This window comes from Herpailurus yagouaroundi, unplaced genomic scaffold (assembly GCF_014898765.1).
Source record: "Herpailurus yagouaroundi ecotype Mexico unplaced genomic scaffold, PumYag 191, whole genome shotgun sequence".
Lineage (NCBI taxonomy): Eukaryota > Metazoa > Chordata > Mammalia > Carnivora > Felidae > Herpailurus > Herpailurus yagouaroundi.
The window spans coordinates 17,703,822-17,724,787 of NW_024412422.1; the positions used below are offsets into that span (position 1 = coordinate 17,703,822).

General features: G+C 54.7%; 1 long non-coding RNA gene across 1 annotated transcript; it reads right to left on the minus strand.

The window, feature by feature from the left end:
* Nucleotides 1-14,247: 14,247 nt before the first annotated feature.
* On the minus strand, nt 14,248-20,579 carry LOC121010440 (uncharacterized). Its single transcript, XR_005781164.1, has 2 exons — nt 16,341-20,579; nt 14,248-14,780 (listed from the first exon to the last, which is right to left on the minus strand). It is a non-coding gene; the product is annotated as an uncharacterized LOC121010440 (long non-coding RNA).
* Nucleotides 20,580-20,966: the final 387 nt, after the last annotated feature.

Here is a 20,966-nt window from a genome sequence, read left to right on the forward strand (position 1 = left end):
AAAATAAATAAAAGTTGAAAAAAAAAATTAAAAAAAAAAAAAAAAGAAGATACAGCGAACGACCTTCTTGCCTAGGGTTTAGGCTCTACAAGCAGCATTTAGAGGAAAAGTCTTGTGTGGTCATGTTACCAGCACGAACAGCCCGGGGTGCAGCGCCCTGTGCGTTCAGTCCTGGTCCAGGCAGGTTGTAGAACCCACCGTGTGAGGTTAGGGAAAGCCGACCTCTGCATGTCTGGTCATCAGAGGGTTCCAGATCTTAGATGGAGAACTGAATCCCTCGCAGGAAGCGGGGAAGCCTCCCCATTTCCCGCTGGGGGTGATTTCATCCTGTTTCTTTTGTTTATTTATTTTGAGAGAGAGAGTATGAGCAGGGGAGGGGCAGAGAGAGAGCGGGGAGAGAGCGAATCCCAAGCAGGTTCTGCACTGTGAGCACAGAGCCCAACTCTGGGGCTCCGACTCACATCGTTGAGATGGTGACTTGAGCCAAAATCGGGAGTTGGACACTCAACCGACGTGCCACCCCGGGGCCCCTCCGTTTTCGTGTTGGCCGTGTAGAGAAGTATTTACGGGAACAGCGAGCCAGGCCCCGTGCTGGGGCCCCAGCGCGGATGTGGGGATGTCGTGGGGTCAAGCCACAGGCTGGACTTGGGGTCAGAGTCAGAGAGGACGCACCCTGCAGACCAGTGAGGCCCCAACCGTCTGTCAGAATGGAAACGGCGGCCGAGCAGTTTCTCGGAGAATCTCAGACTCCGAGGCGGCTTCTGGTAGAAACAATTACAATAAGGTGCAGGGGGGCGGGGGCCCGGGGGGCGTTAGATAAAAGGAACAACTTCATCTTTGTGGCCACGATCTATTCGGAAGACATTATCTTACAATCCACTTCTATCAGACTCGTAAATAGGCCTTAAAAATCCAGGCTGGGAGAAACGTCTTTCCAAAAATGTACACAATTCAGCTAAATCACAAAGGCTTTGTTCCTGGGAAGGAGAATGAACACCGTGAAGCCTTTCTCAGCAGCGGCCCTGAGCTCACTGCGCACGTCCCAAAGCCTCCGCCCTCAGAAGGCTCGTGCTCCGCTTAAAACGGATTTTCTTCCTTAGCTTCTAATGTAGAAATACGCTCAGCATTTTCCCAGATCAGAAAGGCCAGCAAGCAGACGTCTGCCAGAAGCCGGAGGCCACGGGGCCCGGGCGTTCTACGCAGTGAGCTTTCTGACATGGGTTTTCCGTGCCTGGTTCTCGCAGTTCAGAAACGCCCAGAAAAACGGCTTACGGGGTCTCAAGAGCTGCTGACTTCCATCCTCGAAGGCTTCCTCCCCTCTTTGTGCCTCTGGCCCGTGTTCCCGGATCTCTAGACGCGTTTAGAGGCTTGGCGGGCACAGAAACACCTGTGACTGCAAAGGACCTGCGTTTGTGATGTCAACAGTCTTGTGACCCCGTTTGTGTCACTGAGGGTGAACGTGAATGCCCACGTGCCGGCAACGGTGACCGTCCCCCGAGCTCCTGGAACACAGCGCAGGTTGGGAGGTGCCCCCCCCCGACTTGCACCTTCTGGAAAACACTTACCGCACAGGACCCTGTCCCCACACGACTCGTCTGGACTCACGGACGCCCCACCTGCCAGGCACAGATCCTGCCAAGGCCCAGCTGGTCTCACCAGGGGTCAGCCCAGTGGCTTTTCCCCGCCGACCAGGCGAACGACACGCCCGCTTGTCAACCTGTGTTCAGGCTCTTTCCCTCCCTGGGTCTCCCCGGAGCCACTTCCGAGCCCCATCCTTCGCAGCCTTGGGGGCCTCCTCCCATAAGAGAGAAGCCCATGTGCCCAAACCCACGAGACGCCCGCTGCTCTCACGGGCAGAGTCCTCCCTATCGTGAGGACCCTCAGGCGTCCTTTCCGATGAAATGTCTCTTTGCTCAGCGGGGCTTACTTCCCATTCAGTGGTCTCTTCTCCGCAGTAAGTCTGTGCTCACGACAGCCCCGGGACCTCGTTCTGGGTCTCTCTCCTCCTCCCCCTGCCTGTCTCTCCCTGTCACTCTCTGATGGGACGCGGGACCGTCTCCGTATCCCATGCAGCCATCATCAGCTGGACACCGAGGAATCTCATTTGCATGGCGGTCCGACAAGGGTTCAGCCCAGGTCAAAGGCAGCACCAAGTTGGCGCACTTGAAGGAACTTAACTAAACCACCCTTATCTCCCGTGAGTTGCCCTCTGTATTTACCTTCCTTCCCACACTTTGCTGCCCTACGAGCTCAAAACCCTTCTCCACAAATGTATTGCCCCTTGTTAAAGTGGGTTTCGTCCAAGTCTGCGGGTCTGGCCACCACTTTGGGGGGATTCGGTTCATTTCTGTGAGCCTCCCTTCCCCACATGCACAAGGAATAAACTTTTTTCTCCAGTTCATGGGACTTGGTTTGCAGGCCCCCGGGTACAGAACCTACAAGGGGGTTTCCTCCCCTCAGCTTTAACATCAGCACGTATATTTTGAACGAGGTACCTAGTTACAAGAAGTGGTTTTTTTTGTTTGTTTTTTTTTTTTTTTTTTTTTGTGATACGGAAATGGAGTTCTGATCCATAGGACTTAAATACAATAAGACTTGATTGTTTCTAGAGTGTTTCTTAAGTAGTTTGGGAACAACTATTCTTTGAAGAGCCTCATAAGCTGACATTCTGCCTTCACGCTAATTTTTTTCTATTTTTTTTTTTTGATGGAAGAATAACATACCCGCGTATTAATGGATACGTGTGTATATCTGTGCATGCACACACACGTGCGTAATTCTTCGTGCAGATAAGACCGTTCTGAGTTTATTACGTTTGGGGACGGAGATGGGCTCACATCCATGCCAGACTCGAGAAGAAACAGTCACATCCTTGGCCTTCGGTTTCTGAGGGGGCTTTTGAATTTCCTGACGGAGAAAACAAGTCTTGGAAAACGAAGCTGTTCGAATCGCAGAGCAGGAGTGTTTGAGAGAGGAAGGTTTTCATGTCCAAAACGCAAGGCCCAGGCAAGTGTCAGAAGCAAGCCCCTGAAGGAGCCGATAGCTGCCTTCATGATCCGATTAGAAAGAAATGGGTGGGGGGTCAGGTGAGTGGGCGGGGTGGGGTGGGGTGGGGGGTAGAAAGCCGGGAGCTGAGCTTGAAGCCTGGGTGCCGGAGCCCTGCCTCCCTCTCCCACCCCGCCTGGGGCATGCACTAAGTGCGGGGACCCTCCCCTCGTGGAGCCCAGGCAAGGTGCGGGCCCCAGAGCCGCAGCCTGGCCCCCGGTGACGTCGGAGCAGAAAGACATGACCGTTTATAGCAGCTGTTCTAAAATACGCACATTAGAGCATTTGAGGTAGGGTAAAACCAACATTTAAAAGACGGATTTTGGGGCGCCTGGGTGGCGCAGTCGGTTAAGCGTCCGACTTCAGCCAGGTCACGATCTCGCGGTCCGGGAGTTCGAGCCCCGTGTCGGGCTCTGGGCTGACGGCTCAGAGCCTGGAGCCTGTTTCCAATTCTGTGTCTCCCTCTCTCTCTGCCCCTCGCCCATTCATGCTCTGTCTCTCTCTGTCCCAAAAATAAATAAACGTTGAAAAAAAAATTAAAAAATAAATAAATAAAATAAAAGACGGATTTTTAGGGGCGTCTGACTCTTGGTTTCGGTTCAGGTCACGACCTCACAGTTGTGAGATCGAGCCCCGCGTCGGGGCTGACGGCACAGAGCCTGCTTGGGATTCTCTATGCCTCCCTCTCTCTCTGCCCCTCCCCTGCTCGTGTGCTCCCTCTCAAAATAAATAAATATACTTCAAAAAAAAATATTTTAACTCCCAGTCCCCAACAGGGCCACAGGGAGCACCAGGGCCCTCAGGAAGCAGCAGGAAGGGAGCAGATGTGGGCAGCAGCCTTTATGGAGGCCTCCACAGGGACGAATGGGCTCGTCAGGGGGAGCACGATTAGGGCTGGCCCGTGTTGAGTGGCTTTCATGGGCTCTAGGGCCTGGGGACTGTCCCTAGTTGTCCGGCACGAGGCTGTCGCGGGTCAGGCCGGAAGAGAGTGTCCACATCTGGACGTAGGGCCGATGTTAAAACCTCAGATTGACCAAAGTGAGAAACCTAGTTACCTCACTGTCAGGGACCAGGGGAAAAAGGAAGGGGGAGGGGGACCCCGAAACGGTTGAGTTGAAACCCAACATCCAAAGTAATAAGAATAATACCAAAGGCTGGAGAGAGCTCACTCTGCACCAGATGTGATCCTGAGGGTCTCCTATTGATTTTAACCCCACAAAAATCCCAAGTTTTGTTGTGATTCCCACGGTACACAGGAGGAAACAGAGGCACGAGGGGGCGGAGGGGACGTGGGAGGGACACGTCGGCCCGGAAGTAGGCAGATGAACGCGGCAGCCAAGGGGTGTGACTGGTGGCAGAGGCTGCGTGGCCTCCTCCCCTCTCCCCTCCAGAGGGAGGCCTGGCCCCCCGTTCCTTGAAAGCTGCAGACAGACCCCCCCCCACCGCCTTCTCGGGTGACGGCCTGAGCCCCAGAGAGCTTCCTTCCTGGGGGGCCCAGACGCTGAGATGATCTGACGTGGGTTCTAGAGGCCTGGCCCCCTCGCCCACCCCAGACGGCTTCCAGAACGCGGGGCTGAGGCTGTCCTCGGGACAGCATTGCACATCTGCGTCTCCACTCACTTCCTGTCCTTCTCTCCCAAGACGGTCTCTGTGTTGGGGTCTGCCTCCTGGGGACCCCGACCTGGGACGGTTCCAGAAAGATAACTCTGCACCTGAATGTGTGACCTGAGACGCCTGCGGCCACGACGAACGACTTTCCACACCCGGGACAAATTCTTCTTGCTTGAGAGAACGTAAAACTCATCTCCCTCCGCAAACGCAGAATCTCCCCGAACTCGCACTCAGAGAAAATTCTGTGGGAAAGACAATGGCCTTGCCCTGCTGGCCCCACCCAGGGAGGAAATGAGGTCGGATTCGCTAGGACCGGTGCTGTCTGGGACATTTTTAAAAACGGTAAAATAAGATCAGGTAAAGCCATAAACGTCGTGGTTGGCTTCTCTAAATCAACTGCGTTGCGATTATGACAAGAATCATTTGGTTAATATCTGATTTTGCAGATTTCTACGTGTCTGAGTCCTAATCAGTAACTTACACATTATTACCAATAATATACGTAACGTACAATCTCTTTCTCTGGCGATAATCCGTTCGTTGGTCCAGAGATGAACATTTGATCTAAGACAGGCATTTGGAATCTTTCTCTGAGAATTCTGAGCTGGGATAAAGAAGGAAAAATGCAACAAATATTCAGAACAGAGCAGAATGTGAAACGGAGCCAGAGGCGGGGGCAGAGACGGGGACAGAGCCAGAGACGGGGACAGAGCCAGAGACGGGGACAGAGACAGAGACGGGGACAGGGACAGAGACAGGGACAGAGGGTTTTTTTAACGTGTTCAGTTCCCAGATTCTGGTCGTCCGTGCTATAGTTCCAGCCCTTCAGTTCCAAGGGACCCCCTTGTCTTTCAAATAGATTCTTCTGTCATCTCTTGTTATTTTCGGTTGCACGCAATGAAAAGAGGCTACAGTTACTCCAGAAAGGGGACACTCCGGGCTGTTCAGAGACGACAGTGTCATCGGAACCAGGCACCGGCAGGTTGAGTCTAAAAGCTCGCGCCCGAGTCAAGCTTAGCGGTGGGTGAGTTACACCATTCACCAAATCTGGGGTCTGGTCCAGGCCCTTGAGGGAGCACCGGGTCATGCCTTTCTCAACCCATGTTGGAGCTGCTGGGTAGGGACCGTCCCACTGGCTATGAGACTTCCGGCAAGTGGATTCACGGTGGGGGCCAGAGAATGCTAAATGCAGGCCCATATCCGCTCTCTCCTTCTCGCTTAGCACCAAGCCCTGCTTTTGCTCAAGGAGGCAACGCGCCCGTTAAAAACACACACCGTGAGTCCAAGTTGTAAGCAGGATTTTCCAGGTGTGACATTATGAGACACACCTCCGCCCATTATGATGACCTCTGCCCTTAAACTCTTCCCCTTTTTGCTCAGAACTGAGGCGCAATGGCTGGAACTCCAGCAGCCATCTTGCAAGCATGAGGATGGTAGGAAGACGGCAGCTGAGATGTTCTTGAAGGATTATCTAGAGGGTCTCTTTCCATGGCCACAGAAACCCTTCTTTTAAAAAAAAAAAAAATTCTGGGGCCCTCGGGCGGCTCAGTCGGTCAAGTGTCTTGGTTTCGGCTCGGGTCGTGATCTCACGGTTTGTGAGTTCAGGCTTCGCATCGGGCTCTGAGCTGAGAGTGGAGTCTGCTTGGGATCCTCTGGCTCCCTCTCTCCCTGCCCCTCCCCCACTCTCTCTCTCCTTTCTCAAAATAAACAAACATTAAAAAAAAAAGATCTGTGTACAAGGTAAATCCCTCACGGCATTCATTACGATACCCAATTTTAAACAATGCAAACATCCAGAAATAACCAATTAATTATTATCTGGTTATATAACACGGAATCGTGTGCTGCCTTTAGAAATTATATTGTCAATGACATGACTGAACAGGGAGACGTAGTCACCATAGTATGTGGAGTATGGTGACAGTTTTATCAACACTTATGCATAGATATGCATAAAGCGGGACTTACAATGATGCACACGCATCCATGGTTGGGGTGGTGAGGTGACGGATGGGATTTATTTTCCTAGGCGTTCTTCCTGTGGCTTTCTGCTTTCGCAAAACGAGCATGTAATGCATTGTTGCAGGTTAAAACTACGTTTTTCCTTTTTTAAGTGAAGGAAACTAAGCAGGGAAATTAATCACAGAGCCCTGAGTACCCCCCCAAGTCTCGCTGACTGTTTCCCGAGTTCCCACTAGGTCCAAACACTGACATGCCGTGCCTATGTGTTATTTCTGGAACAAACCGGCTGAGGCCGTGCCATGAAACGAAGGGCTTCCTTCCCTCTCATTTCTGGGGGTCTCATGGGAGCTATCTCTTCCAAAAAAAAAAAAGGCTTGAAATCTTCATCAAAAGCTAAAATCATGCTTTGTTTTCATATCTCACAGGCTTCTGGTTTAAGGCTGTATTTTGATCTTCTTGGGAAGTAGTTAAAGAAATGGTCGGGGCGCCTGGGTGGCGCAGTGGGTTAAGCGTCCGACTTCAGCCAGGTCACGATCTCGCGGTCCGTGAGTTCGAGCCCCGCGTCGGGCTCTGGGCTGATGGCTCAGAGCCTGGAGCCTGTTTCCGATTCTGTGTCTCCCTCTCTCTCTGCCCCTCCCCCGTTCATGCTCTGTCTCTCTCTGTCCCAAAAATAAATAAACGTTGAAAAAAAAAAAAAAAAGAAAAGAAATGGTAGCAATAGGGCACGCACCAAATACAGCGCCGTGGGAGTTCACCACCCACCCAGACCAGCACCTGCCTTCCACCTGCGAGGGCTTTAAGGGGGAGATCTGGAGTCACTCTCCAGGCAAATACGGCCGAGGTACTTCTTAACCCGGCTGACACGACCCTGAGCTGTGCTGCGACTGTCCAGTCACAGTGGCTTAATGTGGCTTAAGTCAGTGGCTTAATGGCACACACTGGGGATGCCGGCTTCCATTCACGGGTGCCCAGGGTGACCTAAAGCCCTAACGGCCCTTATCCCTGGAGCACCCAACTACCCAGATCGGAGCTCTCCGAGCTTAACTTTCGTTATGTAATAACCTCAGTCATGAGACCTCGAGAATCTCCGGGCAGGAGGCTCTATTCTTCCAGGTGGAAGGCAGTGATGAGCCATGTGGGCAGAGGAAGACAGCCCTCTTTCTCTATGAGCAACTTGTAACTCAAGCTGAGACCAAACACATAATTAATAACTCACTATAATCGCACGCGCAAAGCACCATCCGTCTGCGGACTCTCTCGTCCTTCCGGCCGTGGCTGCTGACCAGTCAGGCTCACAGACGATGCTGTAGTTGGGCGAAGAACTTTCTGGCTAATCTTCTTCACCCATAACATTTCCATGAAAAAATAAAGAAACAGTTTGTCAAGGGCTTGTCCCAGGCGACGAGGCTTCCGTGTGGAAGCCAACGATTTAATGCCTCAGCGGGAACCGAGAATTTTCCATTAAGTTGTCCAGTGCAATCTCGTCATTCTGGGAAGGAGCCCCCTTTCTTCTGTGCTTCTGGGTTGGGCGGAAGCCAGATGCTAGAAAGTCCACGCTGTATCTAGGTGCCCCCGCTTCGTGGTCGGGGAAGAATTCTCAGAGCGTGCTCTCGAGATGCATTATTTACCGGTTTGCTGTTCACTGACTTGCGAGCACTCTGCCCGCAGCTTTGTTCTTCCAAAGGGGACACTGGCTGATTACCCCCAGGCCTGCCCCACACTTCATCCGCTGTCCGTTCCGATCCCATCCAGTGTGCCTCAAACGGCCTTTGCGCATTCATCCACTCATCCGTCATCCCCACAAGTCGTTTCCGAGCACTTACTCTGGGTCAGGCCCTGTTGTGGCCCTGGGGACCACGGCCGTGAGCCAGGAAAGGCCAGCTCTGCTCGCTGCCCGCATGGCTGGCGATCTTCTGGTGGGCGGAGTCCAACCGCATACCAGGACACAAATCAATTTTTCAAAAGGTATTCCCAGGTTGTGATGAGTGTGGCGGGAGACAAGACAGGGCTGGAGGGTGGCCGGGGTCTGGGTGAGCTGGGCGAGATCTGGCATCAGGGCAGGGGGACCTTACACTGATGTGGGTGCACGAGAGGCCGGAACGGAAGGCACCCCAAGCCAGAAGAGCAGATGCCGGTGCCCTGGGACGGGAGGGGGCCCCAGAGCTGGGGGAACAGGAGAGGCGGCGGCCACGGGTGGAGCTCGGGAGAGGCCTGGAGAGAGGTGGGCCGCGCGCTTAGGTCTCGGGGATGCCGGTTGCGGAGGCCCTTGACGGCCCCAGGGTTTCAATGCCAAACCAGAGAGTTTTGAGCAGGGAGGGGGTGGCCCGGTCGGACTTTGCTCCTGAGCAGAGGTGGATGGCAGGGAGCAGAGTGGTGCTGGAGGAGACCACAGTGGAGGCTTGCGGAGGACGGAGGAGAGGAGCAGAGCAAAAGGGACAGCTCGGGGTCCGTTCTGGAGGTGGAGCTGTTGGAGTGTGCTGTCCCCTCGATGTGGGGGGCGCAGGGAAGGGAGGAGTCAGGGGCGCCCCCTGCTTCTGGCTGGGCAGCCGGGTGGGTGCAGCGCCGGGAGGTGGGAGAGCGGGCGTGGTGGGCGTGGGTGGTGCAGCTGATGCCCCCCCCCCCCAAGACGACCACAGGACCTTGGCTCTGCTAGGGGTGACACCTTCCCCAGGTGACCGTCCACGCGTCCTGGCTTCCCTTGACCGCATAACGAAGTCCTGGTCAATCTGACAAAAGAGGCAGCACCGGGAGACCTTTCCAGAAAGATCTCTCTCAGGGAGCAGCCCCAGAGGCTCACTTTCTCCTTCTCGTTCCTTGGAATGATTACGCGAGAGTCGGAGCTGCAGGGTTCGTCTTGAGGCCTTGAGGCGGGAGCCCGGGTCTCCGATGAGGCTGGGGGGTCGCCGGGTCAGTCCCGGGCTGCCGCCCCTCCGCCTCTGGAGCCCGCTGTGTTTATGTGGCTCTTGCCTTTGTCCCCCGCGGCTGCACCCTACCCGTAAGGGGGGTCGGAGGCGGAGGGTCTGTCTGGGCCGGAGCGCGGGGTTAATTAATTAGCCCGTTATTAGTCCTGACGCTGCACAGTAGGGAAGCAGGCTGCTTTTCACGTACTATGAGAAAACTGCTTCTTTAGCAGCTTTGCAAGATCAGAGAACGAGGACCGTCTTCCCAGAAATGTTCCAAACTGACAGTGACCGGCTCCCGCTTCTCCTGACGGGTCCGGTGTGTGCCTGGGGCCCGGGGGGCCGGGGGAGGGGGGGGGGACCCTCTGTGGCGTGTGGGAAGGAGTGCAGGCTGGGGTGAGTGGGTCAGGGCTGGGGCCTCCTGCCGAGACGCCCGCGGCGGCCCCCAGGTTTTCGGGAAGTACCAGAGGAACGGCGCGACCGGCGGGAGCTCTGCTACGAGGTCACGGTGACCCAGGAGGACGGGCTCCAGGCGCGCGTCCGTCACCTGCGCCGTGGCTCTCGCGGCTGTGACATTCTCCGGGCTTATTTTGGAGAGATTTCGCCACAGCGGTGCCCACGGGGAAAAGCAGGAATCGCAGACCCTCATGGGTTCCCTGTGCGCCAAGCACCGGCCGCCTCGCCGGCCTGGAATCATGAAGGGCGTCCACGGAGCCTGCAGCCGGGCCACGGGGTCGTGCGGGCTGGACGCTGACGACGCCCCAGGGCAGCTGAGTTTCCAGGGGCCTGAGCGCGGCCTCCCTGCGTCCCACCTCAAAGGCCCAGCAGTCCCATCTCCGAGGTGCAATTAGGACCCAGAGAGGGGAAGGGTCTGTCCAAGGTCCCACAGCTGGGTGAGGGGGGCTTGTGGGACCCAGGGCGGTCCTACTCCCGAGCCCCGCTTTGCTTGGGCCTCTGCCCGGTTCTGCTGAATCGGAGCCTCTGGGTGGGGCCCAGAGACTATTCAGCAGGCTCTCTGGGGGCTTTATGCCCAGAAACGTGAGGAGCGTGGTCTGGTTGATTCCTTGGGTGAGGAGCAGGCCAGATGGGGCAGAGCTGAAGCTGGACCCCGGGCCCCCTGCCTCCCTCAGCCCGGAAGAAGCTTGCCGGCCTCTGGGGGTCATGGGGTCCCTGTGGGAGCACCCAGCTCTCCCTCGGCGGCCCCTGGGGGGGGCGGGAGTGGCCACACAGGTAGGCACAGCAGCCAAGACCTGTCACCCTTCCTGTTAATTCGGTGTGGTGAGCCTCTGTGTGCACCTGCTCTGTCCCCACCTGTGAGGTCCCAGGTCAGGCTCAGCGGCCACCGCCAGGTTTGCGACAGCCTGGGGACAGAGACCTGGCATTGATTCCAGCCCCCCCTGTCCCTGAGCCTCTGTGACCTCCCCCAGTGGCCAGGCACCCCTCCCCCGCCAAGCTCCCCCACCCACGGCCCCACCCCTACCGTGTAGAACACGCCGGTGACACTTTGAAGGCCCGACTCCCATTACATCACGCGGCCATGAACGCTAAGCGTGAGGGCAGGAGTAACTTGTCATCTTTTTTTTTTAAGCTTATTTATTTATTTTGAGAGGGAGAGAGAGAGAGAGAGAGAGCAAGAATGGGGAGTGGGAGAGAGAAAGGAGAGAGAGTTCCCAGCAGGCTCTGTCTGCACTGTCAGCACAGAGCCCGACACAGGGCTCGAACCCACGAACCGTGAGATCATGACCTGAGCCAATCAAGAGTCGGATGCTGAACCGACTGAGCCACCCAGGCGCCGCTCATCTTTTTCAAGACAGACAGACACACACACACACACACACACACTAACATAAGCACAATAAAATAACTATTGCTCAGGAAAAGAAAAGAAGAAATAAATGTTCCAAATCAGCACACGTGCACCCTATCCACCTTTACAGTATCCGGCAATTTCCAGCCCATCCTTCTGCACGGCACGGCAGACCGCACTGTGGGCGAGCCTGCCCGAGGAGGGGACTGGAGGGGAGATGGGGGGGGGGTTGTGGAGTGTGAGCTTTCAGGGTGTGAGCACACGCACGTGTTTCTCTACAGGGAAGCAAGGATGGGCATCGGTAAGACGGAAGCGAAGGGGCACTTTCAGGGGTGCTCTGGATCAAGGCTTTAGGGAGCTGGGGACCAACGGGATAGGTGTCCCTTCACATGACGCGTCTCTCCCGCCTTTCTGGATAAAGGTCATCTATCGCTTAAGCTTGGTCTAACCAATACTTAAGCAGCCATTCAGCCGTGTCGGAACCATTTTCGGAGGCTACTCACACCACAGAGAGATCCGAGTTATTGCCAGGGCCCTGAGGAAATTAAATGGGAAGCAGTAACTTTAACGCAAGCGATCCGGCAAAATTTATGTGTGCAAACAGGCCCATACGTGCGCACACACGCTCACTTAGTTGTAAGGCTCGTACAGAGAAACACTGCCCGGCGGGCTCGCGGAAGCTACGGTCGAGTCTCCTCCTGTCTTTGGACTGAGTTTGAAATGGCAATATGTTACATTAATACTCTGTTAGTTACTGTGTATTTTTTTTATTTTTATTTTTTATTAAAAAAAATTTTTTTAACGTTGTATTTATTTTTGAGACAGAGAGAGACAGAGCATGAACGGGGGAGGGGCAGAGAGAGGGGGAGACACAGAATCGGAAGCAGGCTCCAGGCTCCGAGCCATCAGCCCAGAGCCCGATGCGGGGCTGGAACTCATGGACCGCGAGATCGTGACCTGAGCTGAAGTCGGACGCCCAACCGACTGAGCCACCCAGGCGCCCCTACTGTGTATTTTAAAAATGGATTTGAAGTCCTGGGGACCAGAGGTACCGCACGCAGATGGAGGTCGTCGGTGGCGATTAGTGTTGCATGGTGACACGTAGCTGCTAGACTTGTGAGCACAGCATGATGTATAGATGTGTCGCCTCACTGTGTCCTACACCTGAAAGTAATGCAACATTGTGGCAACTACACTTCAGTTAGAAAAAAAAAAAAAAGAGCGTTTCAAGTTCCCCAGGAATCAGGCTGTTTTCATACATAATAACCTTTGTTTTTATCGCTGGAAGCTAGAAGCACATTTCCTGCGTTAATTCACGTGGTCCTTGCATTCTTGCTGTGAGGCACGGGCTGCAACTGTCGCCCATTGTGCAGATAAGGAGACTGAGGCACAGGGGAGTGGACAGCCATCCCTCCCCCTCCCCCGGCCCTCGGTGTCCCTCCTGTAAGAAGCCGTGAGCACAGGGTCCACCTGGCTGGTCCGGGCAACCTCCTTGCCTCCAGCCCCCGACCTTCATCCCATCTGCAAAGTGTCCTTGGTCAAGAAAGGCAACATATCCATCCACGAGTTCCAGGGATTAGGATGTGGATCTTTTCTTTGGGGGGGGTGGGGAGGGTTCACATTCTAGTTACCACATCAGCTAAATCAAGAGTTGGGGAGAGATGCCTGGATCGTATCTGATTCACCCACACTGCTGGCTTCTGCAAACCCATTTGTGCTGGGTGTGCCTGTGAGTGTCTCATTCTGAGAAGCAGGCCATCAACCTTCGTGGTCAGCTGTCCCTCCACTCAGTGGACGTTTAGTAAGCCCTCCAGCACATTTGCGATGTCTTGCTCTGAGTAGGTTCTCACCAAGATTTTCTGGGATTTGAGTGATCATAGTGAGTTTGCACAAATATTGCTCACCTTTGTTCTAGGAACTGTTCTATTTTTAAATTTATTTTATTTAAAAGTTTTAAAATGTATTTTCAGAGAGAATCGGGGAGAGGCAGAGAGAGAGCGAGAGACAGAGAACCCCAAGCGGGCTCTGTTCTGCCAGCTCAGAGCCTGACACGGGGCTCGCGTCCACCCACGAACCCTGAGATTGTGACCCGAGCCGAGATCAAGGGTCGGACGCTCAATCACCTGAGCCACCCAGGCGCCCCACTGTTCTGTCCTGTTAACACGAATCTGCACATCCTGGAGGAAGGCAGGAAAACCCTCTCTGCTTGGGCCATTGATGCAGCACCCAGCCTCCATTCTTGCTAAGCCTGTTCACTTTTCCAGCATTTGCAAGGTTTGCGGTCTATAGAATTAACTCCCGATGGTGCCTCTAATTTCAGCTTCCTTAGATGACTGTTTCCCTGGGAATAGGAGCAAAGATTAAAACTGGGCCTGAACAGTTGGAATTTATCAGGTGTCAATGAGCCACTTCCCTTAATCGCCCTTCTGAAAGCCTAATTGCTCTCCCCACACTTCAGCTCTCATTAAAGTAACCGGCCGAGGCTTCGGAGGGGAGTCCACACCAAGGAGGTGGCAGGCCGGCCCCGGCTGGCTGGGAGGCGAGCACAGACCCCTGAGCGAGCCTGGCCGCAAGCGGCACCCAGTCCACGGGCAACAATTATAACCGTTAGCCAGCCATTAAAGTGTCATCATAGGGGCGCCTGGGTGGCGCAGTCGGTTAAGCGTCCGACTTCAGCCAGGTCACGATCTCACGGTCCGTGGGTTCGAGCCCCGCGTCAGGCTCTGGGCTGATGGCTAGGAGCCTGGAGCCTGTTTCCGATTCTGTGTCTCCCTCTCTCTCCGCCCCTCCCCCGTTCATACTCTGTCTCTCTCTGTCCCAAAAAATAAATAAACGTTGAAAAAAAAAATTAAAAAAAAAAAAGTGTCATCATAAACTGTTTCCTATATCACAATTAATAAACGACAACAATAAACGAAAACAAAAGGTCCATCATTTCATTTTTATGTCACGGGGGTCTGCTGACGTCTGTTATGCAGTGACACGCGCAGTGGGTTCGCAGTCAGAAGAACCGAGGGCCAGCGTTGCGTGGGCTCCGCCAGCCGGGTCTCCGAGAATCACCGAGACGCCACGAGGTCGCTGTCAGCGTCTTCCAGCCCCGTATTTTTATCCAGTTCCTATCCAGAGGTTGTGACGTGATCTAACTGAATCAATACTTAACTGAGACGTTTCGTAAGGAAACCCCCTTTCTGACCCCTTTCAGGAGGATGCGGAATATGCCCTCCCCAGGGGCAGCAGGCGCACAGAGCGGACTCCGGCTGCGGCCTCCGCGTGGTGCACGCTTCCGCCCTGCCCGCTCGGTCCCAATTCGGCCGCCTGCTAGCTGCGACAGCAGGGGCACTGCTCAAATCTCTCTGTGGCTCGGTGTCCTCCTCTGTAGGATGGGGATTTGAAGGCTGGCTGTGAAGCTCAGATGATCGGCAGCAGGCAAGACAGCTTGTCCGGCGCCTACCACCCTGAAAGCAACATGTAAGGGTTTTCCGCTATTTGTTACGATTATTAATTACGATTGCTACTCTGTGTTATCAGCGATGTACGCGAGGTCTCGACCCCTGCTCTAATGCCTTTCCACTGTTCTTTCCCACTCTGTTCCCGCGTTGGCAGGAAACCAGAAAAGCCAGGAAACCAGGAAAACAGATTGGCGTCACTGTAGGATTCCGAATACCTAGATTTCCAATTCTCTGTGGAGGTTTTCCGCAGACTGCATGGCAGGAAGCGTCCTTCAGGCCACGTTGCCTTCAAGAAAAGCCCACGGTTGTCATCACTTTGTAAGACAGTGTGGCGGGAAAGACGGAAACTAAGGATGCGATGCTCTGGGACCGCGACCCCCTTTCTGAAAGGCCACTCGAGAGGGTACTTTCGCGAGTGCGCCGGCCGTCAGGATGACACATACAAAAGTGGTTAACTTTTAAAAATTAACCGCATCTTTAAAAAAATTGACAGACAACATTCTCCTTCTATCCTCTGTAGTTGCCTGAGTTTTAACACACGTATGGGTTCTGGACCTAGCGGCACAGCCAGGGCCCACGAAATTCCCTCGTGGACGTTCCTTCCCTTTATGCTCCCGCCCTCGCCCGCCCGCCTCCGGCAACTGGGACCGCTTCTCCATCAGTACAGGTGTTGGGTTTTTGGTTTTGTTCTGTTTTTGAGAATAAGACAGAAATGGAGAGATGTGATGGGCCTTTTGAGATTGGCTATCATCTCTAATAATGCAAAATCGACACTAACCTAAAAGTACACCCGCAGGGGAATAGTTAAGTAAACAGGTAAAAACAGCGTGTGAAATACCACGCAGCGGTAAAAAAAAAAAAAATAAATAAATAAGGTAGGCATGTAGGCGTTAACACTGATAAAACTCCATGATACGCTACGTTACCACTCATGCGAATTCCCTCCCCTACATAAGGTCCTACGTGAGTGCCCAAAAGACTGCCAGGAAGACCCCAACTAGACGAATGGTTATCTGATAGGGGCTGAGATGCTCTCTGCAGACAGCCGATCCCTCGTCCTGCTAGCCCGCGGCCACCTCCCTCACCGCCCCACCGCCACTCCCCCACCTCACCCCCGGCTCCGTGACATGTTGGGATAGAGACTCTCCAGCACAGTCCCCCCAGTTCTGCTGCTCACGCCCGCTCTCCTCACCTAGTTTAGACACCACGTTCTACGGTAATCAGCAGACTCTTGCTACCCCCTGCCCTTCCCCCCACCAACTCTCCTGGCTGTCTTGCCATGTGTTAGACTCACCTAGGGAAAAACCACCCCCAGCTGAATCTAACCTTCGTTTCCTACACGGTTGCACCCAGGCAGGTAAAGGTGGTTGGGGGAAACATCCACCTGCACCCACTGGTATCACTGTACATTCTCAACTGACAACCTGATAATTGATTATTATCCCCCACGGCTGCTGGTACAAAAGCACCAGAAGCACGTTAGCAGACCAGCTTTTCTCTGCCCCAACGTGTGTAAAAGTTCCCACTGGCTGGGGAAGGAGAAGGGACCAGAAGCCTTCTGCATACCGGATTGAGATGGAGATAACGAGTGTCTTCCACTGACACGATCCCGAAGCCCCGAGAGAGCTGGTTCGGCACCCGGACTTACTTCTCCTTCCCGTCCAGCGAGGACGTCTGACCAAGAGATGGCCAGTGAGATGTCTGGTTTTGATTTGCAAGAGCCACCTCCGAGATGGGTTCAAATGACTCCTAAGAGTGTAAGAGCCCAGGACACCTGGGAGGGTTAGGGGGTATGGAAATAAAACCGTTCTCTCGGCCACAGCAGGATTAGGAAGAAATAAGTGGAATTTCCTCTCTGGGCACTAACAGCTGCACGGACCACCCTCTGGTAGGGTGATGTGAGTGGAATCTGGCGTAGCCGATGCCCAGCCAGACTCTGTATTGCCGGGGAGGGCGACTGAGCCTACATGGTCTTTGCTGAATAACTAAAGAGGCGGGTAAGCTGGTTCAGGGTAGAGGGAGAATATCTCAACGAGGGATCTCGGGCAATGCCCAGATCCCAGCAGAAGGCTTCTGGGACGTGCATATGGGCGACGCCTTGTCAGGGCCGGGTCAAGTGATTTAACAGTGGTCATGTTCGTGTTCCGGGCAGGTGCACAGAGGGCGTCCTCCACATGGTGCCTCTGGGACCCAGGTCCTCTCCACCTTGTGGTTCTGTCCTCCTTCGAGGCTTCTTCGTCCAGCTCGTGGATGGGGAACGAGAGTCGGGCTTCTCTGGGCCGGGCCTTCCTCGGCACATGCCGTGTCCGTGTGCAGTGCAGTGACCAAATCTCAGGCATTTGCTTTATGCGGCGGCCGGGACGCCAGGAGCTTTAGCTGAGCTGCGTTCCCAACAGAGAAGGAAGCTGGGGTTGGGTGAGCCAGCAGCAGCGTGTATAGTCTCCAAACGAAGCAGGTGAATCTCCTTCCTGCCCCCTCGCCGCCGGGTAGGACCGAGCTCCCCTAGGCTCCCGAGCGTCGGAAGCAAGGGTGTGAGGTCGAGGTGGAGGTGGACAGCGACACAGGGGGAACGAAGACAGGAGGGCTCCCTGACGAATTAGCACTTGCTGGCCACAGAGGCTTTCCTGGATCACCTGTAAGTGCACCCCTTGCTGTGCAGACCGTGGCTAAGTGTTTTTCGCAAGGCCAAAAGTTCCCTTAAGCACCGCAATGATCCCAGTTGGAGACGTCAGGAGAGTTTACAGTTAAGGAAGGAGTCAGTCTGCTGTAAGCATGATAATGAGGTACACCCTGTGCTGTTTTTACGGCTTTGGAACGGAACATTCCCGCGGCCACCCTTACATACGGACGGAGGACTCAATTGTCCTTTGGGGAACCATCGAGACATAATTTCTCTTCAGTAGAGCAGGGTAAGTTATTCTGACCCACACGGCTCACACCTCAGGAGGGAAGAAAATAAATCAGCACTCTGCGGAAAATCTTCCTTCATTAGGCCCGGCTCTGATGAGGCCCCGTGGGCCTTGCTGGTCTGAAGGCAACACGCAGCTGACTTCTCCAGAAATAAAAAGAGACCCGAGGTTATGTAAGAGGCTTTCCCGGAAACCGAGGGCTGTTGAAGCGAAATGGGACACGGAACTTGGATCCCGGCGGGAGAGAAGTCATCTGTCGCAATAAATGGCCTCAGAGAGGGGAGGCGGGCTGTGACGCGGAGGGTATGGGGGGGGGGGGGGGCAGGGAGTCAACACAGCACGTGTGTGGCCAGATAGGCACATATACGTGCACATACAGTAACACACCCAGTGGTACCCACTTCTGGGGGAGCACCCCATCACGACACGTTTTTTTCACATTTACGCAGCAAAACGCACACAAATGTAATTGCAGTAAGTGTGCCAAACGAACACTTTACACGGTTCCTCATTATTAGACCGGGAAATACTTTTGCCGCAAACCTCCGAAAAAAATTTCTGGGTCGTAGAGACATATTTTATGTAATTTGGGAATTGTGGATGAGGGACTGCAGATCGGTGAGGGTGCACAGAGGCCCTTGCACAGTCCCGGGCACGCGCAGGCACCCTGTAAACGTCGACACTACATCTCGGGCGTTGGAAGAGGGTTTCGAGGATCGGTCTGGCAAAGCCAACAAGAGAAGAGGGTTGAGGAGTGACAGAGATCCAGAAGAGCACTGTGCAGCCTGAACGAGGAGGTGAGCCACCAGACGCTCCTGTCCCTGGAGGAAGCAGGGTGCGCATGATGAGAACACGTGCTTTGGCACTGGATCAGCTTACATGGGCCCCCAGCCCCGGCATCTCCTCGTGTGTGACCTTGGACGAGATACCTAGCCTTTCCGTGCCTCCTGGAACCCGGCTGTGCCGCGGAGACGTGAAGTGGTCTTTCTTCGGGGACCCTCGGGGGCCGCCACCGGAGGCCAGGCCCCGTGACGGTACTTTTGTCAGTGAGGAGCAGGCGGTGGAGACAGACTGCATTTGGGGAAAAAGCACGTGTGCCCGGGGGGCAGCGAGGGAAGGAAATCTTTCTAGGGAACGTTGTTTCGGTCACACTCAGGGAATGCAGACTCCTCACTGGACACACGGGCTCAGAGAGGTAAGGTGACTGGCCTGATGTCACACAGGAAATCCTTCACAAAGCCTGCTGTGGGACTTCTGTCTTCTCCTTTCTGGTGCTGCCTTTCCCCCGCCATATTCCTTTATTTTTCTACTACAGGAGCAAACGAGCCCAGGTTTTCTTGGGATCAGTGTCAGTGTGACCTCAAGGGGGATGGAAGCATGACGTATTGAGCACGATAGATGGGGACCGCATTCTCGAGTCCATGGCCGGTGCAGCTCACACCTACGAGAGCCAGTGGCCCGCAGGTCATGCTCCGAGATGCAGACAGATCCAGAACGCTCCGTGAGCGTGCAGTCTCCGGCCCCGGGCTAGAAATTAGAAAAGGCTGCCTCAAACTGTTCCTGCGCTTTAAGATGCGACCAGGACCCGAAGCCTGGGGTGAACTACTCAGAACGAGGCTGTGCCCCGACTGCCAGGGATGCCGTCCGGGCGGGAAAATCCGTTGAGTGAGGCAGAGGCCGAGAGAGGGGCATACACAGCAGAAGCCACGGTGCCTGGTGCCTCGGAGCAGAGGCACCAACATAGGACCATTCGGGGAAGTATTTTTGCCTGCCCAGTCCTTGCACCTTACTGTACCGCCCACAATGTCCTCAGGGTCCACCCGCATCGCAGCACAGTGTCAACATTTCATTTCCTTTTCTGGACGAATCCCGTCCCCTTGTAGTCAGGCGTTGTGAGTAACGCTGCTGGGAGCGCAGGTGTCCAAATAACCGTCTGGGTCTCTGCTCTCAGCTCTGCAGAATCATTCTTGCTGATCCCTTACAAGGCACCGTGCCGGAACCTTCCGCAGCTGTCCCCGTATGAGAAATCCGGGACGCACAGCTTTTCTTTCTACTACTCATTCACCTTCTTTGCCTCTGAGCAAGTGTCAGTGAATCTGCTGAATTTAATTGTCCTCGTTTTACTTAGGGGTTCTTCTAAATCGCTAGTGTTTTCGCAAGCCCCTTTTATCATTCGTGGAAGGTTATATGCTCCTTTGTAACGGGGACCTCAACTAAGGCATTCCCCTCCCGCCACTGTCCCCAATCCCCAGAGAAAACGTGCCAGCCCTGTGTGCCACCTTGCTGAGTAATGACGGCCAATCTTATTGACCCATGTCGAAAATAACGGATTAAAGTCACTCTTCCCTGGGAATACACTGGCATCCACCTAAGACCCAAAGCGTCTTAACTGAAAGCAATTTCCAATGCAGGGATTTGTGGCATCTGGCCACCTAGATGGAGGGAAGGATAATCGGAATTTGAGGGCTTTTTTAGGTCAGGAAGACACCTCAGCACAACACGTGCCCATCAGCTGGGTTTGTCAGCTTTGCGCTTAGCAGCGTCTGCAGTCAGCCACAAAAGCTGCCCGCGCCTCCCGGCCTGGCGGCTTCGCCAGCGGCCCGGCGGGTCCTGAGGGGGAGCCTGTTCTTCACGGCCGCCCGGTCCTCCTAACAGCCGGAACATCCCCTCAAAGGTCATTTTTGTTTTCGAAAGATGTGACATTTTTTCAGTTGGTTAATGACAAACTGCGGATCTGCAGTGTGTAGGTCTGTGGTGCTCAGATCAGAGACAGCCATATGGCTCATGTTTGGATTTCAGACCGTGGGCGAATTTGGGAGAATTTGCTCCTTCGCGGGCTCGCTCCCCATCCGGCCCCCGGGGAGTCACAGCTCGTGACACTTAGGTGTCGGCTGGTCCTTTCCTCGGGTGGCTCCCGGACTCACGGCTGGCTGTTCTGTCTTCCTGGAGTGGTGAGTTTTAAGTTATTTTGGTCCCTGGTCCGGACACCAGCAAATTGCAGATGCGGTGCTTGCGTGCCCCACCTGCAGGGGGCGCCCCTCTCTCCCGGCTGGCCTCCGGCGTTCACCCCTCCATGTCCAGGCTCCACCCAGCACTCAGAGCCACCCTGCACGAGCTGCAGACCAGGCTCCGGTCCAACAGGAGTTCTCCTTGCACTCAGAAGGATCCCCATCACAGCCGGGTGGCCCCGCCCAGGGCCCCCGTCTCCCGCCCCAGCACCGCCCTGTGCCCCACCTCCCTTACCCCTAGACACGATGCCCGTCAGCCCTTGGGGTCCCCTTTC